This window comes from Rhinoderma darwinii, chromosome 2 (assembly GCF_050947455.1).
Source record: "Rhinoderma darwinii isolate aRhiDar2 chromosome 2, aRhiDar2.hap1, whole genome shotgun sequence".
In the NCBI taxonomy this organism is placed as follows: domain Eukaryota; kingdom Metazoa; phylum Chordata; class Amphibia; order Anura; family Rhinodermatidae; genus Rhinoderma; species Rhinoderma darwinii.
Window position 1 is genome coordinate 382,589,246 of NC_134688.1, and position 23,609 is coordinate 382,612,854.

General features: G+C 46.1%; 1 protein-coding gene across 1 annotated transcript in view; it reads right to left on the minus strand.

Moving 5' to 3' along the window:
- The window catches only part of BCOR (BCL6 corepressor), a 148,004-nt gene extending 127,284 nt beyond the window's left edge, over positions 1-20,720 (minus strand). Inside the window, exon 1 of the mRNA XM_075853961.1 lies at positions 19,889-20,720. The gene's annotated coding sequence lies outside the window, so the exon portion shown is untranslated. The remainder of the gene's footprint in view (positions 1-19,888) is intronic.
- Positions 20,721-23,609: the final 2,889 nt, after the last annotated feature.

Genomic DNA, 23,609 nt, shown 5'->3' on the forward strand with positions numbered 1-23,609 from the left:
CGTTTTTTAATGTGGTTTTAATCACACTGCAAACGCAACGTCTGAATACACCCTTCAGATAGCTCTAAAATCCCAGCATGGCGAGACTGAAAAAAAAAAATAATTGCAATTTTAAAGAGAGCGTCAAGCTACTCCATGCCATTCTATGGATGGCGATTTTTTTTTTTTTTGTAGTGAGCACTGAAAAATATACGTGTAGCCCCAGTCTTGGGGTATATACACACGATGCAGTTTAATCATGATTACCGTGAAATGCAACGGTTTTGTCACGGTTTTTGTAAAACAGCGGCAAAACTGATGCGTGTGCATCGATTTTGCTGTAATTGCGGCAATAAACCGCGATTTGTCTGCTCCGTGTAAATATACTCTTAGAAAATTGTTGCAGACAATTATGACATCCCGTAACTTAGCAACGCTGTTGATTCGCTCAGACGACACCTTTATACATGTGCCTCATTGTGTTAACATTATCTCGGATATGCCATGTGTCGTATACTATGTGAACAGTGAGAGCGCAGGAAGGCTGATTAATGTTGTGGCTAATAAATAATGCCGGACGTCTAAACCACATAAATTATAAGAGCGCTCACACCAGAACACCTGTGTAGTTGGACTTCTCTTGTTAGGGTATGTTCACACGGCCTATTTACGGACGTATATCGGGCGTTTTTGCCCCGAATTACGCCCGAAAATAGCGCCTCAATAGCGCTGACAAACATCTGCCCATTGAAAGCAATGGGCAGACGTTTGTCTGTTCACACGAGGCGTAAATTTACGCGCCGCTGTCAAATAACGGCGCGTAAATAGACGCCCGCGTCAAAGAAGTGACCTGTCACTTCTTTGGCCGTAATTGGAGCCGTTCTTCATTCACTCCAATGAATAGCAGCGCCAATTACGGCCGTAATTGACGCGGCGTTCAAGCGCCTGCACATGCCGGTACGGCTGAAATTACGGGGATGTTTTCAGGCTGAAACATCCCCGTAATTTCAGCCGTTACGGACCCCCGCCGTGTGAACATACCCTAATAGTGGTCAAAACGTAACACTTCAGGGAACAGCTCTGTCTACAGGTGCCCAGGCCGCGCATAAGGAGTGGCTTTTGCAATCTCTCAGTGCCTCATATGTTTTACTTGTGAAAGAAATGAACTAACTCCACAATTTCATCCTATACCTCGAACCCTCCACATTGCAGTCACTTGTGAGGTAAATTCATTTCCTAGAAACTGAAGTGTTTCTCTATTTGAGATAAGGCGCCAATAAAAGACACGGTAACAAGCAAGAATGCCCCAGTGGGCAGAAACAAAGGGCACTGTGTGGGGGCGCACACACAGCATGCCTCAAAGTTGAGTACTTATTAACCCCATCGCTGCCTGAGTGAATATTCGGTTCAAAGAGAAAGTAGCTGCTGCCGGAACGTCAAGCCAGTCCCTGTCCTTACATGGCACCGTGCATATGTCTTCTATTGCAAGGACAATCTTCTGCTAGTGTTATTACAGTGATACTGTATATAGATACTGTACCCCATCTTCCACATAAAAGTCCAGCTAGCTGCTCTCTCTGTCCAGAGTGACCACAACACACAAGATGGAGTCACAGATAGACAGATGGATGTCTGTGTGCTATGAGGTTTCACTTAGCCCTTTTATATTGTACCAGAACGAAGTGCCCTGCCCTGTGCTATCCGAGTATCTCTAAACGTAGATTAAAAATCTTCAACGCGCCAGATCGCTGAAACAAGGCAGCCACACATCTAGTCAGCTGCTATGTGACAAGATATGAGAATAATCAACTTGTAGTTTAGAAGCGATTGTTGAACTACAAGTAAGCTGGAACTGTACTGGGGATTTACTAGTTGGGTCAGTGACCTTGACATTGTCGAGCCAGTTCCCAAGAGTGACCACTCAAGGGCATTAGTAATAATACGGAAAAGACCGATTCACCGGAGTAGAAGCCTCTCCTGCCTTTGTACGGCTGTGATTTATGTCAAGCGAACGCCAATAAAAACTCATGTAACAAAGGATTCATCTTTCTATGCGACCGATAGTGGAGCGAGAGACCGCATATTACTCATCCCTGTACCATGAAAGCCACGTATTCCGACGCGACACCTTGGACACAGATGCCAGATAATTAACTTGCTCCTAATGGCAATTACCACTGTTGATGATATTCTGGTATACGCAATATTACATGGAACAATCACCCACGTGAGAAGCTGCTCGGTTTTTTTTTTTTCATCTGGATCACATTTATCTTCTGGTTTGTTTGAAATGTGTTCCATCGTCCGGAACAATTAAAGGACCTGCTTTAAAATTTTCCTCGGCCATCAGTGATTTATGCATTAATCGTATTGTTTAAAAAGCTATTGGCCAAGAAAATATATGCGCAGCAAATCAGAAGAATGCCATTTGCGACTGAAGGAATTTTATTTCCTGTGGAAGCCTGTTCTTGAAATATCCGTGCATGTATGTCACGTACCTGAACATTCGAACTGGGTTTTTTTGTGCAGTGGAAATCTCAATGTAAATATTTGGTGATGCGTTTGAAGACTGCACTTTTTTTTAGGGCGCGCTGCATGATTTAAAGAACATATATTAACTTTAATCTGAAAAAAAAACACATTGTTTTTCACTCTGTCGTGCGCACATACACGTAATGTAGTACCATTGGATGAAAACACAGCCTAGAATCCTGGCCAAAGACGATCACATTTTTGCACTCAATCTAAAAATGATAAAAATAGTCAAGTCATTTAGGGGGGCCAAGTTGAAAACTTCTGACATCCTTTTCAAAATAATTACCATGTGTAAACACTCTTTGTACAATCATAATGATTGGATCTTATGACAGATCACAAAATCATAGCGCGTCACCCAGCAGGGGTGTAACTCTGAAAGACTGGGCACCATAGCAAACTTTTGACTTGACCCCCCCTACCCTCGGTGCCACACACAGCGGCCCTTGTAGATAGTGCCCCCTGTAGATTGTGCAATACAGCCCCCTGTAGACCGTGCTATACAGCCCCCCTGTAGACAGTGTCACACACCACTTGTAGATAGCGCCCACACCTGCCTTTTGTAGATAGTGGCATACATCCCGCCTGTAGATAGCGCCATACAGCTCCCCCTGTAGATAGCTCCATACAGGCCCCTTGTAGCTAGCGCCATACAGCCCCCTGTATATAGCGTCACACAGCCACCCCTTGTGTATAGTGCCACATAGCCCCCCTACCTTGTATATAGTGCCATATGGCCCCCTCCCTTGTATATAGTTCCCCACAGACGCCTGTAGATATCTACATGGGGCTGTGTGTGGCGCTAACGCCACACAGCCCTCCTCCCCTTGTATATAGTGCCACACAGCCCCTCCTTGTATATAGTGCCACACAGCACCCCCTCCCTTGTATATAGTGCCACACAGCAATCCCTCCTTGTATATAGTATATAGTGCCACACAGCTCCCCCTTGTGTATAGTGCCACACCACACCCCCCTTTTATATAGTGCCACACAGCTTCCCTTGTATACAATGCTACAGAGCAATCCTCCCATGTATATAGTAATACACAGTAATCCCCCCCCCCAAAAAAAAAAAAATATTGTACTTACCTTGCCCCGTTCCCGCGACGGACGGAGCGCTGCACAGCCTTTGGGAGGGAGGCCTGCGCAGACCAGCATGATGCAGTGACGTCATCACGCCGGCCTGCGCAGGGATATTCAGGAAAACAGCAGCACAGCCACAAAAAATTCCTCAGTGTGAAAGGACAACTCCCCAAACATGGGTGGTGCACGCAGCAAAGAATCCCAGGTCCAAGGGAGACAATCAATATGCAATTGAAGAAAGGAACTGCAGCACTCGAGATAATCCAAAGAAGTGTATTTGATTTATTCACCAAGCATAGAAACACTTGCAACGTTTCAACCCATGAATGGATTTTTATCAATCAGGGAGTCTTCCCAGCACCTTATAGGCTGAAGGCCTAACGTGGCCTGCAGCCTATAGTATTCATTTGTATCTGTGTCCTGAGGACGCAGATACAAGTGAATGTGGCTGTCGCTAGCATCGGGGCCCCCTCCGTTGCTAGCGACGCCACTGGGCATGAGGGTGCCTGTGTCGCCCGGCCTATAAATGTAATGGGCCTGGCGGTGCAGGCCGTCTCGAGCTCCGTAGCAGCCGCAGGCAGGGGACCCTAAGAGGATGGGGGCTCTGGGCAATTTCCCAGTTTGTCGGCCCCCCCTAACACCGGCCCTGCCCGTAGCCTAGTAAATGGCAGAGTATGGAGATACCTAAGGATGCAGATACTATTGGATGTGGCGTCGCTAACGCTGTAGCGCCCACAGCAGCTGTTAACGGCGCGACCAGGCATGGGGGGGGCTGTGACGGCGGTCGGCATGGGCCCCCTCATGCCGTGGGCCCTGTAGCAGCTGCTATGGCTAGTACAGCGGTAGCTACACCACTGCTACCCAGCGTGGGGCTCAGGAGTCATATATTTAGTGTCAAGGACAGGATCGGACTTCGACCTGTGAAATCAGGAAAGCATTTTCTAAATCCTTAAAACTGCCTCATCACAGAGCCATGTGCATGATGCCTAAGGCTTTTTACTGACGGACACCCTGCAGTTCTACCAAACTGAGATCACCATAGGGCTGCAAAATGCGGCCATGTTAATCCGCGACTTATAAAAGATGCATAGAATGATGCACGGAACATAATCTCGATCCTCAGCTTCACACCTTCACAGTACATTTCATTTTGTTTGGCTTCCACCTTTAATTTTACCCCCCCCCCCCTCATTTGCAATGCAAATCAATGTGGCAATTACCATCTAAAAGCTCTGCCGGCCCTAGGTCAATGTAAATTGATCATTGTCCGCCTTCTACAGAATAACACCGGGAGTCTGTGGAGCGTAATGAGATTATCCTGGAAACTGTCTTCTAGATCACAAATTATATTTCATGCTGTCAGGATCTTCTCCTAGCGGACTCCCGTGCATGTCTAATCACAAGGCTCCAAAGCTCATTAGTTTATAGGATGGTGGGGGACATAATCCTTCATCTGCCACAGAGGCCGGCAAGCAGCCCAACGGTGGCTCGTCTCCACGCTGCAGGGTTTATTATATGACGTGACCCCCTTAGTAAATTATAATCCATAAACTGTGGTTTCCTACACTTGCATGTACTGTATATTACATACACTCACCAGACATTTGCGTATTTCTTTGTTACAAGTAAGAAGATTGAGGATAGTGAAATTTAACCCTACATATTCATTCAAGTTGTACACATATCTACATTCTAAAACATAGACGCATGAACAAACCATAGGAAAGATCTTCACCCATGGCACGTGCTCTATTCTGTATTATATTCTAGCGCAAAGCCCAACAGCAAAAGCAGCAATTTAAACCAGTACTGCTGTTGACCTGAGGGACAGTATTGATATATACTCTTCAGAGTTAATAGTATGCTCTGTATGTATATAGAGTAATTATTCTAACAATCTCTACTGCAACCTCAACGCCTAATGTGGAGCTGAACGAGAAACGCACCATCACCTCCAAATATCATGAAATGGTAGTTCTTTTCAGATTGCAGTTCTGAAATAAAGGTAATCGTGGGGTTCAGATCAGCTCTTATTACTGGGAAAACCCAAATGTAAATTCTAATGGTCTCTGCATTGCTGCCGTTCACACGTTCTGGATCACCTTTTGCATCTTCACAAAATGGCCGCCACAGTTTTGGACTTACCTGTGCAGAGCGTTCTAAGTACATACCTTCTTCATGTCTAAATCATCAACGCAGGTCAATCGGAGGTCAGGGAAGTCTAGAACTATGGCAGCCATTTTGTGAAGATGCAAACGGGTGACCAGAAAGCAGGATCGTTCATGAGGAGTGCACCTGGTATGTGGACTATACATTTGTCACGTAGAGTAAAATTTTGACTGGAGGGTCGCTTTAATAGATGCTGGTGGCATTCCAGAGTGAAGACATAGGTTTCATGTGGTTCTGACTTACAAGGGTGACATAATAGTCAAAAAAGTTGTCTAATGAAGGCGACCCCTATTAAACCAAAAGCCGGCCCAGCGATCGGTTAATTGCCAAGGGGCCCAGTTTTCTAACCCCCAAGAATTAGCTGGTATTGCCGGAGGAAGCTGCGTCTGACCACACATTTCCCCCGCTATTGCCACTGCAGGGAAAATGTAGCATTATGCGGAGGCCATACATGAGTAGCTAATCATTGACTGCCCTTCCTGCCTCATAGAGGGGAGTGCTGGGCAGGAGACCTCCCCGTGGCATCCATATACCCTAATAGAGCATATGGAAGAGGGTTGTCTAACACAGACCATCTATTTAAGAATTACAAATCACCCCTAGATTTACCGGACGAGGTCATTACAATTTGACACTGCTCCACAAACGCACTTTTTGTTTTATACTATTCTTTCTAAAATTATTAGATTATCATTGAATGCAAAAGGTCTGGTTTTTATATTTAGAGACACCAACTAGCTAATGTTTCCTTTAAATGGAACCTGTAACAAAGTACAGCGTAAGGCTTTGTTCACATCTGCGTCAGGACTTCGTTCATGGGTTCCGTCGGAGCTTTACGTCAGGGGAACCCAGGAACGGAATCGAAACGGAAACCACAGGCTTCCATTTGCATCATCATTGATTTCAATGGTGACTGATCCGGCGCAAATGGTTTCCATTTGTCCCTGTTGTGTAAGGGTTCCGTCGTTATGACGGAATGAATATCGCAGTCGACTACGGTATTCATTCTGTCAAAAGACCGTACCCTTACACAACAGGGACAAATGGAAACCATTTGCGCCGGATCCGTCACCATTGAAATCAATGGTGATGCAAATGGAAGCCTATCCGTTTGAATTCCGTTCATGGGTTCCCCTGACGGAAAGCTCAGACAGAACCCATGAACGGAGATGTGAATGAAACCTATCAGAACCAGCATCCAGATCCAGCCTGCAACAGATCAAGCATATCAGAGCAAGTCTGCTACAGTTTCCTCATAACAGACGGAGCCTGATAAAGTGGACGAGGAAGGACGCCTGTCTGCGACAGAAGCATGACCTGGGTGCTCTACACATACCCCTAGGATTCATGTACCGGAAGTTGAGAAACTATGCTCTAGACTTGCAGCCATCAGGGCATTTTTTGGGCTGATCACTTGTCTATGTTCCTATCATATAGAAAGATGCAACGGTCTAAAAACCCAGCCACATCCTCCTGATTCAGAGAACGGGGTGACGTTATTAGACGACAGTCTTTCCTGCATTAATCATAGCCTTCTTTCTACTCGCATGTATATCTCTGCATGTCAGTGATGAGAAACAGCGCGGGAACGGGGAGCAGGTGAATATATAATGTCTTGGCAGTTTTTGTGTGCTCTGTGGTAAGCACTTGGTGGGGGGGCTCTGTGGCTAACATTTATAGGGGCTGTGTGGCTGACACTGTTATGGGGGCTCTGTGGCTGTCACTGCCAGTGGATACTGTAGCTAGCACTGTAAAAATTATACATTTTAAGAAACAAGTTTAATAATTGTAAGCTTTTGAAGTAGGACCATTTGACAATGTAGCCTTTAGACCAACAAAAAGGATGTGTAGCCCCGATGTAGACAATGCATAGATAGCTGTATAAGGGACATCAGAGCCCCAACATTTTTTCTGCTGACCATGCAAATTAGTGCCAGGACTTGTCATATGCTATGTATACAATGTAAAGAGGTAACCATTAGCATTGTCTAGATGAACTGTACACCCCAATATGTTCATTTCATAGGGGGAATGTGGTGACAAGCTATCTTTAAAGAGGCTCTGTCACCAGATTTTGCAACCCCTATCTCCTATTGCAGCAGATAGGCGCTGCAATGTAGATAAGAGTAACGTGTTGTTTTTTTTTTAAAACAAGCATTTTTGGCCAAGTTATGACCATTTTTATATTTATGCAAATGAGGCTTTCTAAAGTACAACTGGGCGTGTTTAAAGTAAAAGTACAACTGGGCGTGTATTATGTGCGTACATCGGGGCGTGTTTACTTCTTTTACTAGCTGGGCGTTGTGTATAAAAGTGAATGATGCTGACGAATCAGCATCATCCACTTCTGTTCGTTACCACCCAGCTTCTGGCAGTGCAGACACACAGCGTGTTCTCGAGAGATCACGCTGTGACGTCACTCACTTCCTGCCCCAGGTCCTGCATCGTGTCGGACGAGCGAGGACACATCGGCACCAGAGGCTACAGTTGATTCTGCAGCAGCATCAGCGTTTGCAGGTAAGTAGCTACATCGACTTACCTGCAAACGCCGATGCTGCTGCAGAATCAAATGTAGCCTCTGGTGCCGATGTGTCCTCGCTCGTCTGACACGATGCAGGACCTGGGGCAGGAAGTGACGTCACAGCGTGATCTCTCGAGGACACGCTGTGTGTCTGTGCACTGCCAGAAGCTGGGTGTTAACGAACAGAAGTGTATGATGCTGATTCGTCAGCATCATACACTTCTATTCACAACGCCCAGCTAGTAAAAGAAGTAAAAACGCCCAGATGTACACACACAATACATGCCCAGTTGTACTTTAGAAAGCCTCATTTGCATAAATATAAAAATGGTCATAACTTGGCCAAAAATGCTCGTTTTAAAAAAAAAAAAAACACGTTACTCTTATCTACATTGCAGCGCCGATCTGCTGCAATAGGAGATAGGGGTTGCAAAATCTGGTGACAGAGCCTCTTTAAGGGAATCTGTCAGCCGTTTTGGGGACTCAAAACTGCTAAAAGAGAGATCTGGGGGGGGGGGCATTGTAAATACACCTTTAATTTGCATGACTGAGAAACCAACGTTTGATTCCCCCCTGCGGCGTTTGTAAGTGCCATTCTCCGCTCTAAGTGACCGTTCTAGCGACCAATCAGGAAACTGCCAGAGCCATCCCTAAAATCGGAGGAGAGCGCAGGAGCACTTGCACATCAAGTGCCCGCCTCAGTGTCACTTGTGATCGCAGCGCCCGGGGGAATTAAACATCGTGTTTTTGGTCATGCAAGTTGCATAACCGAGACAAAAGGTATGTTTACAATGCCCTCCCCCTCCCCTATATGAGGCCTCATAACTGCTGACAGATTTCCTTTAAGTAACAAATTGATAGTATGTCAACCGCACACTACTAGCAAAATTAGGGCTCAATGTCCAAAACGTGGATGCAAAGTCATATGTCCAGAAATGATTATGTATCGATGCATTCAACACAAACATATCATTATATTCAAAATGAAAAAACAATATACATATATTTGTAAATAGCAGCAATAGAAAGCAGCAGCACTCACTAGAAACAAATGTGTGGGTGCCAAGCAAGTCGTCCAGATCCAAGGACAAGGCAGTATATAAAAGTAGAAATCTTGCAGCACTCCAAAATGTGAAAAAAGTGGTTTATTCAGCCAACAAACAGCGACGTTTCTGTCCTACAATAGGACCTTTATCAAGCTTGATAAAGGTCCTATTGTGGGATAGAAACGTCGCTGTTTGTTGGCTGAATAAACCACTTTTTTCACATTTTGGAGTGCTGCAAGATTTCTACTTTTATATATTTGTAAATAGATACGCAGAACCTGTCCTGAATTCCTTTATAAGGCTAAATCATATTAGCTGAGAAAATAAAGAAAATAACATACATACACTTAGAAAACTCAGTCCACTGGCGTACAAATTGAATGTAAATGGCATGCATCGACGTGCATTGTAATATTTTCATGGCTACTACACATTTAAGACATAATTATAGAACAGTCTTTTTTTTTTTCCCGGCCTGATAAAAATTGCACGCAAACACGAAGGCTTCTAATACGACTACACAAATCATTCCGTGCAGGCTCCACATAATTGCTCGGGAATCAGTCTGCACAGCTCTGATTGTCAGGAAGAGCCTGCCTTGCACTGCAGAGAAGAGAGGCCTATTTGTGCCACGTAATGCACTAATCCCATCACTCATCCAGGGTAGGAAATGACTATGAGAACAGCACTTACTAGAATACAGGAAGAATTTTTTTTATAAAATGATATATATATATATGTGTGTGTGTGTATACATACACGTACAAACACACACATATCTCAAGATGATAAATTAAACACTCAAATGTGCATATCTTTCTATTCATTATAAAGAAATGTATACATTCAATACATACCTAATGCAATTTACAAGATGAAGACCTAGTGCGTCCCGTTCTGACGTTCCGTCTGAGCTTTCCGTCAGAACGGGACCCTAAACAGACACGAGCTGACACAGACGGAAATCGGAGGTGACGGATCCAGTGTCCATGGTTTCCGTTTGTCTCGGTTGTGCACCGGACCCGTCGTTTTGCCGGAAGCAATAGCGTAGTAGACTACACTATTGCTTCCGGCAAAACGACGGGTCCGATGCACAACAAAGACAAACGGAAACCATTGGATCTGTCACCATTGAAATCAATGGTGATGGAAACGGAAACCTCTGGTTTCCATCTGTGTCAGTTCAGGGTACCGATCTGATGGAAAGCTCCGACGGAACGTCAGAACGGGACCCCAATGCACATGTGAACAGAGCCTAAGTGGCGCTGAAATTATATTGCTACCTGTATGACAGCACAGAGTCCTTATGGGTTTATATTACAGACCCATAGGCACTCTGCCTGCCACCATATGCTTCAATGGGAGAATACTTCTGCAACGTGTTGGCACATGCCACGATTTTTTTCCTCTGGAATCTCACTGAATTCATGAGAAAAATACCTCTGTGTACCCCCCCCCCCCCCATATAATCAATGGCACATTGAAATACAGTATAGGCCCACAGAATCCTATGGTGCCGTATTTTTGTACAACACAGATCAGCCGTACAGCCATGTGCATGATACATTTTTTAAAGAGCAGGAGTGGGGAAATTAAATTCACTGCAGCTACTGACTCCAGAGGCTTTATCAGAATTGACAATGATCAGCACACGGAATATTTACATGAGTTATTTTTTTGTGGCTTTGAATTTTATTGTATATTTTGTAATCGCAGCCAAACACTACACTTTTGCCAAAGCAGGTTAAGCAGGTTAATCTTTTTTTAAGATATACTACTTTTACCAAGCAAAAATTATTTGTATATAAATAAATTGTTTTGTGTTGCAACATTCAGAGCCATGACTTTTTTTTTTTCCCATTGATGGAGCGGTGTGAGTGTTTCTTATTTGCAGGGCGATCTGTAGTTTTTATTGGTAACATTTCCGAGTACATATGACTTTTTGAATACTTTTATTCCATTTTTTGGGGTAACGAAGAGAACAAAAAAACAGCAATTCTGGTGGGTTTAATTTTTTTATGGCCTTCATCCCGTGGGTTAAAAGATATATTGTAATAGTTTGGACTTAAACGGATGTGGCGATACCAATTAGGTTTCTTTTTTTGGGGACATTACTAAAAACTTTGTTTAACTATTTTATACAATTTTTTTATTCCCCCCTAGGAGACTTGAACAATTGTTTGATTGCTGGTACAATATACTATATATATATATATATATATATATATAGTAATATAATATTGTCATTTTTACCGTCTTCTAATAAGCCCTCTGGCAGGGCTTAATAGGTGCAGAAAGATGGCAGACCTGGGGGCCTTCGTTAGGCCCTAGACAGCCATGACAACTATCGGCGTGAGGGGGGTGATGGGATGAGGGAGGGCCCGCACACAGGTCGCTATAGACCGTGGCATCTACGTGGTTAAATGGGTGAGATCGGAGTTAATTTTAACTGAATGCAGAAGCACTATGGGACCAGAATCTAAATAGCTGAGCTGCTTTTGTATTACAGATCTTTTATGAGCGACAAGGCTCCTGGAGGCCGTAAACCGCTTCAGCCTAAATATGGCAGGGACAGGGTTAAAGCAGTATCTAGCCGCTCACTTCCCTGCCCTGACCCCATGTGCCTCTGGCTTGTGGTGAGCTGGATATTAGGAAGTGCTCTGCTACTTTCCTCCCGTCTGTAAACACTCCGCTTCCCAGAAATGGTTACCAAATGTTCTGCGCTCGCAGAGCCATCCTGCTGTTTAAGGATGTGAAAACCTCGTCTCCCCTATCAGACGCCTGCTTTGCCAGGCATCATTGGGAATCTCAATCATTCGCCTGGATCACTGCCGCCCGGAGATGTGCTGGGGGGGGGGGGATCATAAATGTTGCAGGGTGCAGAGGCCCGAGCAGGGTGTCACACAGTGTGACAGAGTGGGAGAAAGAACGTGCGCAGTTACAAGATGAGAAATCTAGACAATGGGGCACATTTATCAATGCAATTACGCCAGTTTTCTGTACGCAAGAGTGACAACCGGTTAAGCCTCACATCATGGTATACGCTACGTTCTCATCTTCGCTTGGGCTCTGTTTACACACACAGATTTACACCCTTAGTTGTCAGTCTTGACAATCTAGTGATCCATGCCAATCTCATGTCTATGGGGATGACAGATGCTTACCAGACATCTGAGGGGACACATGGATCCTACAAGATAGATTTTTACTGTCATACTGCATCGTCCCCCCAGAGATAAGCAGTGCAACATGTTTCTGAAAGCCGCTTATTCCCAGTTCCATTTAAATATCGTTTAACAATAACTATCGCACAAATGGATTATCAATCTGATTGAAGTGTCTGTGACCTGGTCACAAATGTTGCGTGACAATCACAATATTCCCATGAATAGTTTGTAAACAGTAAATCAAGACAATACCCCATTCAATGAAAGTGGAAAAAGATTCTAATCTAATATCTGCCTGTGTAAATACGAGGCTCAGAGCCACCCGTCACGGTCCGTGTAAACGAGCGCCGATCAAGGAGACAGCTCGTTGATTGGCGCTCGTTTGCTCCTTTCACAAGGCGCTAGTATGGGGACGAGCGGTTGTTACTCCGATCGCTCATCCCCATACATTATTATCATGTCGGCCGCGCGTCTCCTTGTTTACACTGGAAGATGTGCTGCCGACAATTATATTTTAGGCAGCTAAAACGATACGATCAGCAGATGAACGAGCGTTTGCCCGATAATTGGCCCGTGTAAAAAGGACTATGACTGGGAGCCACTACCTATGTAAAGACAAATTATAACTTGCCAAAGACATACAGGGTGTGCTGGTGCTCCTAGTGCCCCACACACTGCTTAGTCACAAGTCTTTAGGAGACATCAAATTCTAAGATTACCGGAGATGTCGCGCTTAGCATTTTCGTCCTGGCTCAGAATAAAAGCTAAATAAAGACCAATGCAATTGTGTTGATGAATGGGATCAGATGTCTTATAATCAGACGGCAGCTCCGCTGCAATCTGTCTTGAGGCGAGGACTTGTCTGTCACTCCACGACCATTGAAACGGGGTACTGACAGTACGTGCAGAAGAGAGCGGATCTACTGCCTTTATCCTCACTCTACTCGCTGCCTCCAGTCAATAGATGCTGCCGTCTTCTCCTTCCATTGATGTTGTATTGACTCTTTATGTACTATGCGTAGCGGCATCGTGCATACATAACAATATATACGGCTGCTGGTTCTTGCCTGTCATTGTGTGACAATAGAGCAGGTCAGTCCTGGGGCAAGCTTGTAAATAACGTGTGCTTGGATTACTCAGGACATATAGGCTTATATAACCGAGCCTTCACACTCCGTTCCGGAGATCGCTCTCTCCTACATCGTCAAAAATAGCATGATACTAGTACAAAGGGTAAGGGGGGACATTCCTTCAGGAAACGCTTGGGAATGTTTCCGTTCTCATTTGTACTAGCATCCATTCCCATTGATTAAAAAAAAATACGTAAGACATACAGGCAAGTGGATCTCCTGGACAGAGTGTGAAAAAAGCCTAAGGCTCTGTTCACACTATCGGTGTGACATCCATTCTTAATGGAGGTATGACGGATCTATTTTCAAACAGCTGCCATTAACTGTTTTTGACAGCAAAGATATCTCTACAGAATATGTAACACCAGTATGGAAAACAACGCTAATGTGAACAGAGCCTTATACTGCCTCACTTTATAGCTGTACATCTCTTACGTTACAATGTATACCCCCCCCCCCCTTATTCTTAGTTCATGCAGGGCCCATTTACAGAGCATTTTACGTAACATATCCCAAGACTATAGATAAGGGCCGGTTCACATCAGCGTTGGCTTTCCGTTCAGGATTTCTGTCGTGGAACCCCTCAACGGAAAGTCAAATGGAAACCTTAGCTTCCGTTTGCATCACCATTGATATCAATGGTGACGGAAACATTGCTAATGGTTTCCGTTTGTCACCGTTCAGGCAGGTTTCCGTTTTTTTTACAGAATCAATGCCATAGTCGCCTGATGTGAACAGGCCCTAAACCATATTCACTCACAGACACAGACCGACACCACTATTACACAGTTTCTACTGAAAACCACATGTACAAACTGCACGCAAGATCTGGGATGTGTTCCTGTTTTCGGTCAGAATTATGAGGACGTAACAGACTGAAGATACAGTGACATGAACGCGTATTTATAGAGATGGGCCAATTCCCCCACACCCTCATATAGGACAGCCGGGAAAAGCACGGACAGAAGCCGATGTTCTGGAAACAAACAGTGAGAGGAATGTGAGATCCCCATGTGGTGGAAGCCAGGCTGCAGTCCATGCATCATCATACTAGAGCCCTGCGACCATGCGCTGCCTCCACCCAAGGCCTCATGCACACAGGCCAGAACCAGGAGTGGGTCCAAAACATGGTAGAGGTGCAAATCTTTCCACTACCGGTTTTCTCTGCTTATGTTCCACTACTGTTTTGGCTTCCAAATACTGACGTGTGCATGAGGCCTAAGACCTCTTATGACAAGCGGGGGCAGGGAGATGCACTTGTCTCAGGCCAGGCTCCTGCAGACAAAATGAAGCTGCCTCCCAAATACAAATGAAAGTTGTACTTATAAAGGAAGCCTTGGTCGCAGTGTGTTCCAGTCCTGAGGTACAATTCTTTCCATTATACGATTTCTCTGTGTAACATGGCAATGCAGACCATTTCCTAGATATGAGCACAGACTCAATGTCAGTACAAGGCATCATGAATTGCTCACAGCCACATTAGATTGGTTTTGTATGGATTTTTATGATGTACAAGGTAGTTTAAAACCGCATCAAAAACGCATTCAGTCTTGAAATATCACTGTATTGGCACATAGAGGCACCTTATGACGTCGCACGTTCTTTCTGTGGGTGCGTGTTGTTACAAGTGCTCTACATACAGAATCCTCGGATCTGCCGCTTCTGTGAACGTGTCCTGACAAGCTGCCCCTCTGTTTACTGTTTGTCTACAAGTTCTTCCTAGCACTGACCACTTCCTCCCAGCTGAGACTCCATCGTGCCGCCTTTCTTATATGTGTCTACTTTGAACTCCCTGGAGCCCCCTAATCGCTGATTCCACAGGACAACGTGGTGAATGAAGGACCTTCCGTCATAAACAAATACAGCTTGCGGAAAACATGAAAAGGAAGTCGCTGTGGAACTACAAAACCCAGCACGCCACGTCAGACGGTACCCGCAAAGTAGTGGCCGTGTCCTATGCATTAGGAAGCAGCGACAGGGTTCGGACACGACGGGGTTAAACGCCGTGTAATCTCACAAGACCTGCTCTGCCGGCTGCCTAATCCCCAGCTGCTGCCGAGAGATCGCTGATTGCAGGGATACGGGATGGAGATAGCAGCGCAATCCTGCAATTAGGCAGCAGAATAGCTAATGGGCTGTGCGAGTCATTGATCCGGAGAATACTTCCTAATTAACTCTCAGTCACCTATGTGTGACAGCGTCCGTGTACCAGGGGCTCCTCACCGGAGATAAGGGGCCGGTGCCGGAGATTAACCCCATTAACTCCCGCACCTCTTCATTATCTGCATATAGTGGGATTTGTGAGGAGCGGGGGAGAATGCGAGATGGTCTGTCACGATCGAGTCCTGTATAACGTCTATACTCGCCATTACCGCCCTTCTATTACAGTATAGTTTACAAGGGGTTATGTGGCTCCCGTATCGCAGGAGGCGGCATATAGACCGGAATACTAATGCACGCAGCCTGGAAACTGCCGCAGGGGTTAAAAGAAAGCAGCGGGCGCACTAATCGATAGGTGGGAAGGAGATAATTTGAGCAGCGCGTCAGGACGAGTGTGATCCGCAGTGATCACCGCCCGTCTATTATACAGCTCCTTCAGCGGCGATATAATCCCCACACGAGGGGAGCGGAGGCGCCGCTCTTATGTCCTTGAGCTACGCGTGTTCTGTATGCGCGGGCTGCGGGCACCCTGCCGAGCCGCATTGTTCCATACATAATGGACGGTATACAGGGGACGAGCAGCTGCACATGAAGGGTTAATCCCCCTGTGCCGGCCCGGCGTCTCCGGATACAAGGACTGAACGTATTGTACACAGATCGCGTCTGGGGCGGCTAAACCCACGGATAGCAGTGTACAGCGCGCGTCTGCTGGCACCGAGCTCCCTAGCTACGGAACGTGGGCATCACACGCGTGCTACACTGCCATCCTCGCTGAGGTAATAGTCCGTTTAACGGTTGCCGGAGGAAATTCGTGGGGCTCGCGTTCTGCCATAGCACCCGCAGACAATTCCAGTTCGTTCCGTTTTTATTAAGACGTGCGCAATACTCCTAACGCACGACTATTATCGCACTGTCTGATCGTGGATGACTGCAGTGTGATATTGGACATTATTTCTGCTAGTGTTAACCTGTTCGGTGCATGACGCTATATTTGTCCACACTAAATATGACATTGCTGAATCTTTTTAGACTGAAATCGCGGGTGACTTATTTGAATCCGCTAATGGTTCTGGCTTCAAAAACTGCATTAAAAAAACCTTATCAAAAACTGCACGTGTGATGATACCCTCTGCGGGCAAAATCATGGGCAATGAGCGCAAAAATTCTATCCATGTCGTTGTGGAGACCTAACCTAAATGTTCCCCCCTATCCTATGTAATTGTACATGCTTTCCGTGCTCGCCTCACAGCTTTATTCGCAATGCTCGACCTAATCATCATTCCACCAAAGGCAAACATGAATACGTTGTCTTTTGTGTCCTCTAAAAATGTTACCCTGTATGGCCATCTTGATTTCTTAAATTCCTCCATGCGTATCCAGCTGTATCTTATATAATCTACAGGGGCCTATCTCCCACACTCGTAACGGATTTGATCGAGATTTTCCACAGCACAAATCTGCACGTGTTACGTGCAGATTTCACCGCTTCTACATCGAAAAGCGTTAAATCCGCAGTGAACAACCTGAATAGAATGAGCATGCTGCAAATGTGACAATCTGCAGCATGCTAATGTCCATGTGAAAAATGTTCAGCATGTGAATAAGGCCCCGTTCACATTACGTTATTGCCCTACGTTTAATGTGTATGTTGGTAAAGCTCCCAACGTACACGATGGGCTTACTCATAGGGCTCTATTATCTCGACGGAGACCAAAAGTGCGTCCCTTTGGTCTCCATCGGACTGGTATATACGTCGGTGCATCTTTTTTTGAAAGCTGGACTAGCGTAGTAGACAACACTATTCCATCCTGAGGGAACCCCTAAAAAGAAAAAAAACGTATACCACGCAGTATACATTTTTTTTTAAATGTAAGCCTATGGATGACAGATGCTACTGTATGGCATCTGTCACAGGTAAGCGATAAATGTATACCTCAGGGAGCTACCGACATCACTGTCCCTATATGGATAGTGACATCAGGGGATTCTCCAGAGCCAGAATCCCCAGTTTGAGTGTTGCTGTCCATATATGGACCGCAATGTCAGGAGCTTCCACTGCGTCGGAAAGCACTGGACGGAGTGCTAGTAGATGCTCTGTCCTGGGACTCTGGCCCTGGGAAAGTTCCTGACAACACTGTCCATGTATGGACAGTGATTTCTGGAGTTTTCCCAGGGCCAGTCCCCGGGCGACATATCCCACTGTATGCCTACAGTGGGATACGTTTGAGCCTTTCGGCAGAGGTAGACGTCGGGAGATTACCCGATGTATACCTCCGACGGAAGGCCTAAACGTGATGTGAATGAGGCCTAATATTTCTTAAATGTCATTCACTTACCTGCAGCAGTCTTCAGCTGGGGATTTTCCGGCCGAAAATCTGCTACCTGTGCAGGGGTCCATACTCCTACTGGACTTCTGTATTGTAAGGTCATGATCGCACAACGACGTATTCCACGCCGAAATCCATGTGAAAACCGCTCACGAACAGTGTCCTATTAATTTCAATGTAAAACCTCCCTGTTGTCCATACAGTGCAGAATTTTTGGCGCTGGGAATTGAAAACCGTGTTGCGCAATAAAACAGAAGTAACATGTCACTTCTTGACGCGGTTTCCATGCAGCAGATGAAACCATATCCACAACAGGCATCAAGGGTCCTGGGATTCTCTTGCAAATTCATGTCAGATATTTGCACAAAATAAAACTGTTGTGTGAAAATACCATAAGGCTTTGTTCACATCTGTGGCGGAAGCTCCATTTGCAGATTCTCATTGTATTTTACAGGGGGAAAATCGTCAAATGCATCGCTATTTTTTCTGTCAAAACAACGAACACAATGGTGGTGGCATTTGTCACAATGGATCTGGTGGATCGTTGTGGCTTCCGTTCATAATGTAAGTCAGAACTCAAATGTGAACATATCCTAAGTTGCAAACCTGTGGAGTTCTAGTGTTATCAATACCGCAAAATGGCCGACCGCACCACGCCATGTATCTATTTTTTATATAATGGCCTAAAGCTGGTAACATACAAGATATTTGTCGGAAGTTCCAGTAATTTTATGTTTGAGGAAATTCTGACTTTCCCCCAACATCTACCATCAGGAAAAACAAGGGTTGGATTTCATTTTGGTATTTCCTCTGAGGTGTCTCTGGTGAAATAACACGCATGCTCGGCTGAGCAGAACCTGTCTATTTATGGGGGAGTCGGGGAACATGAGAGGGGGGACATGTATATTAGCTTAGTGTAGAGGTTGAGTCTGCTTTATAACAGACGCTCATCGATCCTATCTTCTGACATGAACTGCTTAGGATACGCCATCAATATTTGATCAGTGTGGGCTCAATCTCTACGAATCCCACTGATCAGCATAATAAAAAGGCCGCAGCGATCCTGCGAGCGCCACATTTCTTCATTATTTACATTGGCACATCTGTACAGATGGCTGTGCCTGGTACTGCATTCAAGCTGTCCAGGAGGTTGATCCCTCACCAACCAAATATTTTTCATTTACACTCAATGCACCTAAATTATGAACCTTTCCCGCCAATTTTCAATAAGGTGAAGGCAGGTAAAACCATGCATGGGGTGCAGTGTATTTCTTGCCAAGCATGTGCCGGGTTGGGGAATATTGCACACTACACTACTGCTCCACACTGCGCCATCCACCTCCCCCAATACTGACCGTTTTCCTTTCACAGGGCGAGGTTGAGTAGTGGTAATATTGCGACATATGTATTATCTCATCACACCACTGATGTGTGCCATAAAAACAGAGGACACGTACGACTGGTTAGACTTGTCATAAACGCTTTCTTAGTACTACTGCTGGAAAATTTATGACGTGCTGCACAGCATTTTTATGTCGCACGGATCGCCGTGCGTCACTATTGACACATGAGCCGCATTTTTTTTGCTGCACCCAGACTATAATCACAGAGAAAAAGGACAGTACGAGCTCATTTCCTCCGCTGGCGGTAATCATTGATAACACACAATCACGAGGTTGTATAATGGGGGGAAGCAATGAGCGATCACAATGCAGGACAAATCAATACAACGTGGAGATCAGGGATTAGACGTCAGCGATCATCTGACCTGTGCCCGGGGCTCTGGGATCAGTCGCGCAGTTACTTTCCAAGTTGGACAATGGCCAGGAAGAAGTTCGTCTCCGCGATGTGCTCAAGTCCTTGTCCTCCACGCCCAGCAGTGGCTTCCGTGCCGGAGTCGGGTTGCAGGTGGCCGGACTACAGGGAGGCCTAGACTACCCCCTCCAGAGTACGAGATATTCCCCGCACCCTAGTTAGCTCTTCGGTGACCCGACACTTCTCCTTGTGTTGTGTCCTTGCCTCAGACCAGCTTATGCGGCTCTTCTTACGGTGCCCACTCTTAGATGTCGCTCATAAAAGAGGTCAGACATTCTGCCATAGTGAGGTTAATTCCAGCATGAAGACTGGCGCCCCTAATCTTCCGCCCCCATAACCTGTGCACTAACACCCCCTCAGAAGCTCAGCCACTCCCGGCCTAGCCGCCTGGCTTCTCTGTCACGCCACAGACGTGTTCCTGTTATTGTTTAATGCGAGGGGAAACAAGATAAAGCCCGGCGGCCGTGTGCTGCTCTCCTCCACTCATGGAAGCTGCCCTCCTCTGCCTCTCTCCCCTACACCACTACAGCGGCGCCTGGCACACAGGCTTGTCACACGCTGCTGAGGCGGTGTGCGCCGATAATGGGCATCACTTGTCTGACTGGGGCACAAGTTTAAGACGGTCAGTAAGTAGCACACTCGTCCCGTACATCTGCCACCTCACATGCCAGTCTCAGGCGCTGCCCTGCTCGACGTGTGCTGCGAGCGTTCCCTGGCTGCAGATCGGGGGAAATTCTCTCATAGCCCGCCTGTCATCGAGGCCGAGAGAACCGCAATTACCATAAAGCTTCTGTTACTTCTCCCTGCTGTCACATCCATAATGATAGCGCGGCAGCCAGCGCTCCCTCCATTGCCTGCACGCCGCTGTGCCCTTCATTTAGGCGGGCACACGGAGCAGAGGAGCCGTACCTAGAGCGGAGCGCAGCGATCTATTGTACGCGGAGGCATAAGCCATACATTGCATTGACGGCTCTTTACAGTCAACATCGCGGTTTGACGGCTGATCGCGCAGATTTCTATGGGATCTGCCGACATCTTTTATGCGTATGGCGATTGACCTTCGGCCAAGGCAGGAGGCTTTTACTTCTATAGAACAGGCACAAAGCTCTGTGCCAGCCGTAACCTGATGGCACTAAGAAATTCTCTGCCTCATATATTAATGAAGCACTAATAGCCCAAACAATTGTGATCAGTTGCGGCAAACTTACTCATTAGGGTAGGAACATACATAGCGGCCAAACAGTTTCCAGCCTTAAAAATAACGAAATTTCGTGGAGTAGAGAAAACATTGCAGAAATACACTAGAGGTGAACAAGGTGTTAAAGAGGACCAGTTACTTGGTCCAGGGTTTGTCACCTGTGTCACTGCACAGGGCGCATCACTCCAGCAAGTGAAAGGGGGCGCTGCACTGGCTCCCTTCCCCTGCTTGTTTCAGAAGCGCCCAGGCTTGGTGACTCAGCAACGGCCTTTCCGCCCGTGCACTTCTTCACTCAGTGGCGTCGCTACTGCTGTAGCAGCCATAGTGGCTGCTACAGCGGTAGCGACGCCACTATAGCAGAGCAGGGATGTATCTCTAGCGCCACTGTAGCTCCCTGAAGGAGCGGAATCCCCGTGTGGCTGGAGATTCCGCTCCTGCCCGGAGCGTTTGATGTCTCTGTCCATATATGGTCAGGGGCAACTCCTGAAGCGGAATCCCCGTCCACAGCGTTGCCGACGCTGTGACCGGGGAATCCACTCCAGGAGAACCCAGTGACGACACTGTCCATAAATGGACACAGACGACAGGGGCCTCCAGGACTGGAAGCCCCGGTTACAGCGTCGGCAACTCTGTGGACGGGGATTCCGCTTCAGTTTGTGTCACTACCTACAAGGGGAATCTGAGTGGGGGCTGATGGTCATTTTACTGTGAGTGGGGGCTGATGGTCATTTTACTGTGAGTGGGGGCTGATGGTCATTTTACTGTGAGTGGGGAGGTGATGTTCTTCAAGTGGTTTCCACCTCTGGGCTCCAATTATAATTAATAAGAAACAGAAGATACGTGAGGCGCCCGTTTGAAGTGCTTTTTTGCCTGCGTCTTTTTCATTGGCTTAAAAAAAAAGGTCAAACAACGCTGTCAATTCAAAATCTGCTTCAAAATTACTGAAGGAATTTTGTGCTGTGTGCCCTGAGGAAATTTAATTTTTCCAGTGGTGCCTCGAGTCCAAATAGGTTGGGAAACTCTGTACTAGGTTACAGGATCACGCCGGCCTACGCAAGGATCCCGTCGTGGAGCAGCTCAGGTCAACGTGGGAACGGGGCCTAGGTGAGTAAAAAATCTTTGTTTCGGGGCACTGTCTACAAGGAGGAGGTGGGGGGCTGTATAACACGATCTACAAGGGGGAGGTGGGGGATGTATGGCACAATCTACAGGGGGCACTATCTACAAGGGAGGGCTGTGAGTGGCAGCCAGGGGAGGGGGGCTGTTGTGTGGGGGCCACTAAGCAGATATTATACTGTGTAGGGTTACTACAGGGGACAATATACTGTGTGTGACACTTAGGGGGCATAATACTGTGTGGTCACAATTAGAGGACAAAATACTGTGTCCTTGAAGGGTTTATATTATATTATTAAATATTATACTGTATGGGGGGGCACTAAAGGGGCATTATATTGTGTGGGGCACTATATAGGGCATTATATAATGCCCCATTATACTTTTTTTTATGGGGCATTTTTTAATGATGGGGTGGGGCACCGAAAGATAATTTCGCACAGGGCGCCATCTATCCTAAGGCCGGCCCTCACTAAGTTGAACTGGTTTACTGACCTGAATAGCACTGTCTCCCTGATTCCAGCGCTGTTAGTTTTTTCCTAGACCCCAGTTTCAGAGATCTTGACCACTGTTATGTTGGCTCCCTATATGCTAATTTGCTGTAGTTAGCCAACAGGGCGTGAACTACCCTCAAGCTGCCTCACGCTGATTGGTCAGTATCAGAAGCAGGGAAGCTAGCTCCACAACGTTGGCTAACTACAGCAAGCATACAACCGCCGGGCTTTATCTTGTTTCCCCTCACATTAAACAATAACCGGAACACGTCTGGCTGAGCTTCTGAGGGGGTGTAAGTGCACAGGTTATGTGGGCCATATCTCTGGAACGGGGCTCCAGGAAAAAAAGAAAAACAGCGCTGATATCAGGGAGATAGCGCTATTCCAGTCAGTAAACCAGTTCAAATTATATGACCCAGTGACCGGTCCTCTTTAAGAGAGCTTTGCATTCTGCCATATGTAATTACAAAACACTATATTAGATGATTATTTGGGCACAATTACCACGGAGTGTAGCGTGAGCCATATTCCACAACACTGCACCTATCTATAGAGAGATAAGTACTGACCTACCCCAAGTTTTAAGCATAGTTTACCCACCATTATCTGACCAGAAAAGACCGGAAGCCATTCTGTCAATCTGCCCTTGATATAGTGCGTCTGTTCTTTTATATGGACCTCCCAGGAGTAGGGGCTATGTTGTCTCCTAAGGGTATGTTCACACGCTTAACAAAAAACGTCTGAAAATACGGAGCTGGAAAACAGCCCCTAATTTTCAGACGTTTCTTTAGTAACTCGCGTTTTTCGTGGCGTTTTTTACGTCCGTTTTTGGAGCTGTTTTCATTGGAGTCTATGAGAAAACGGCT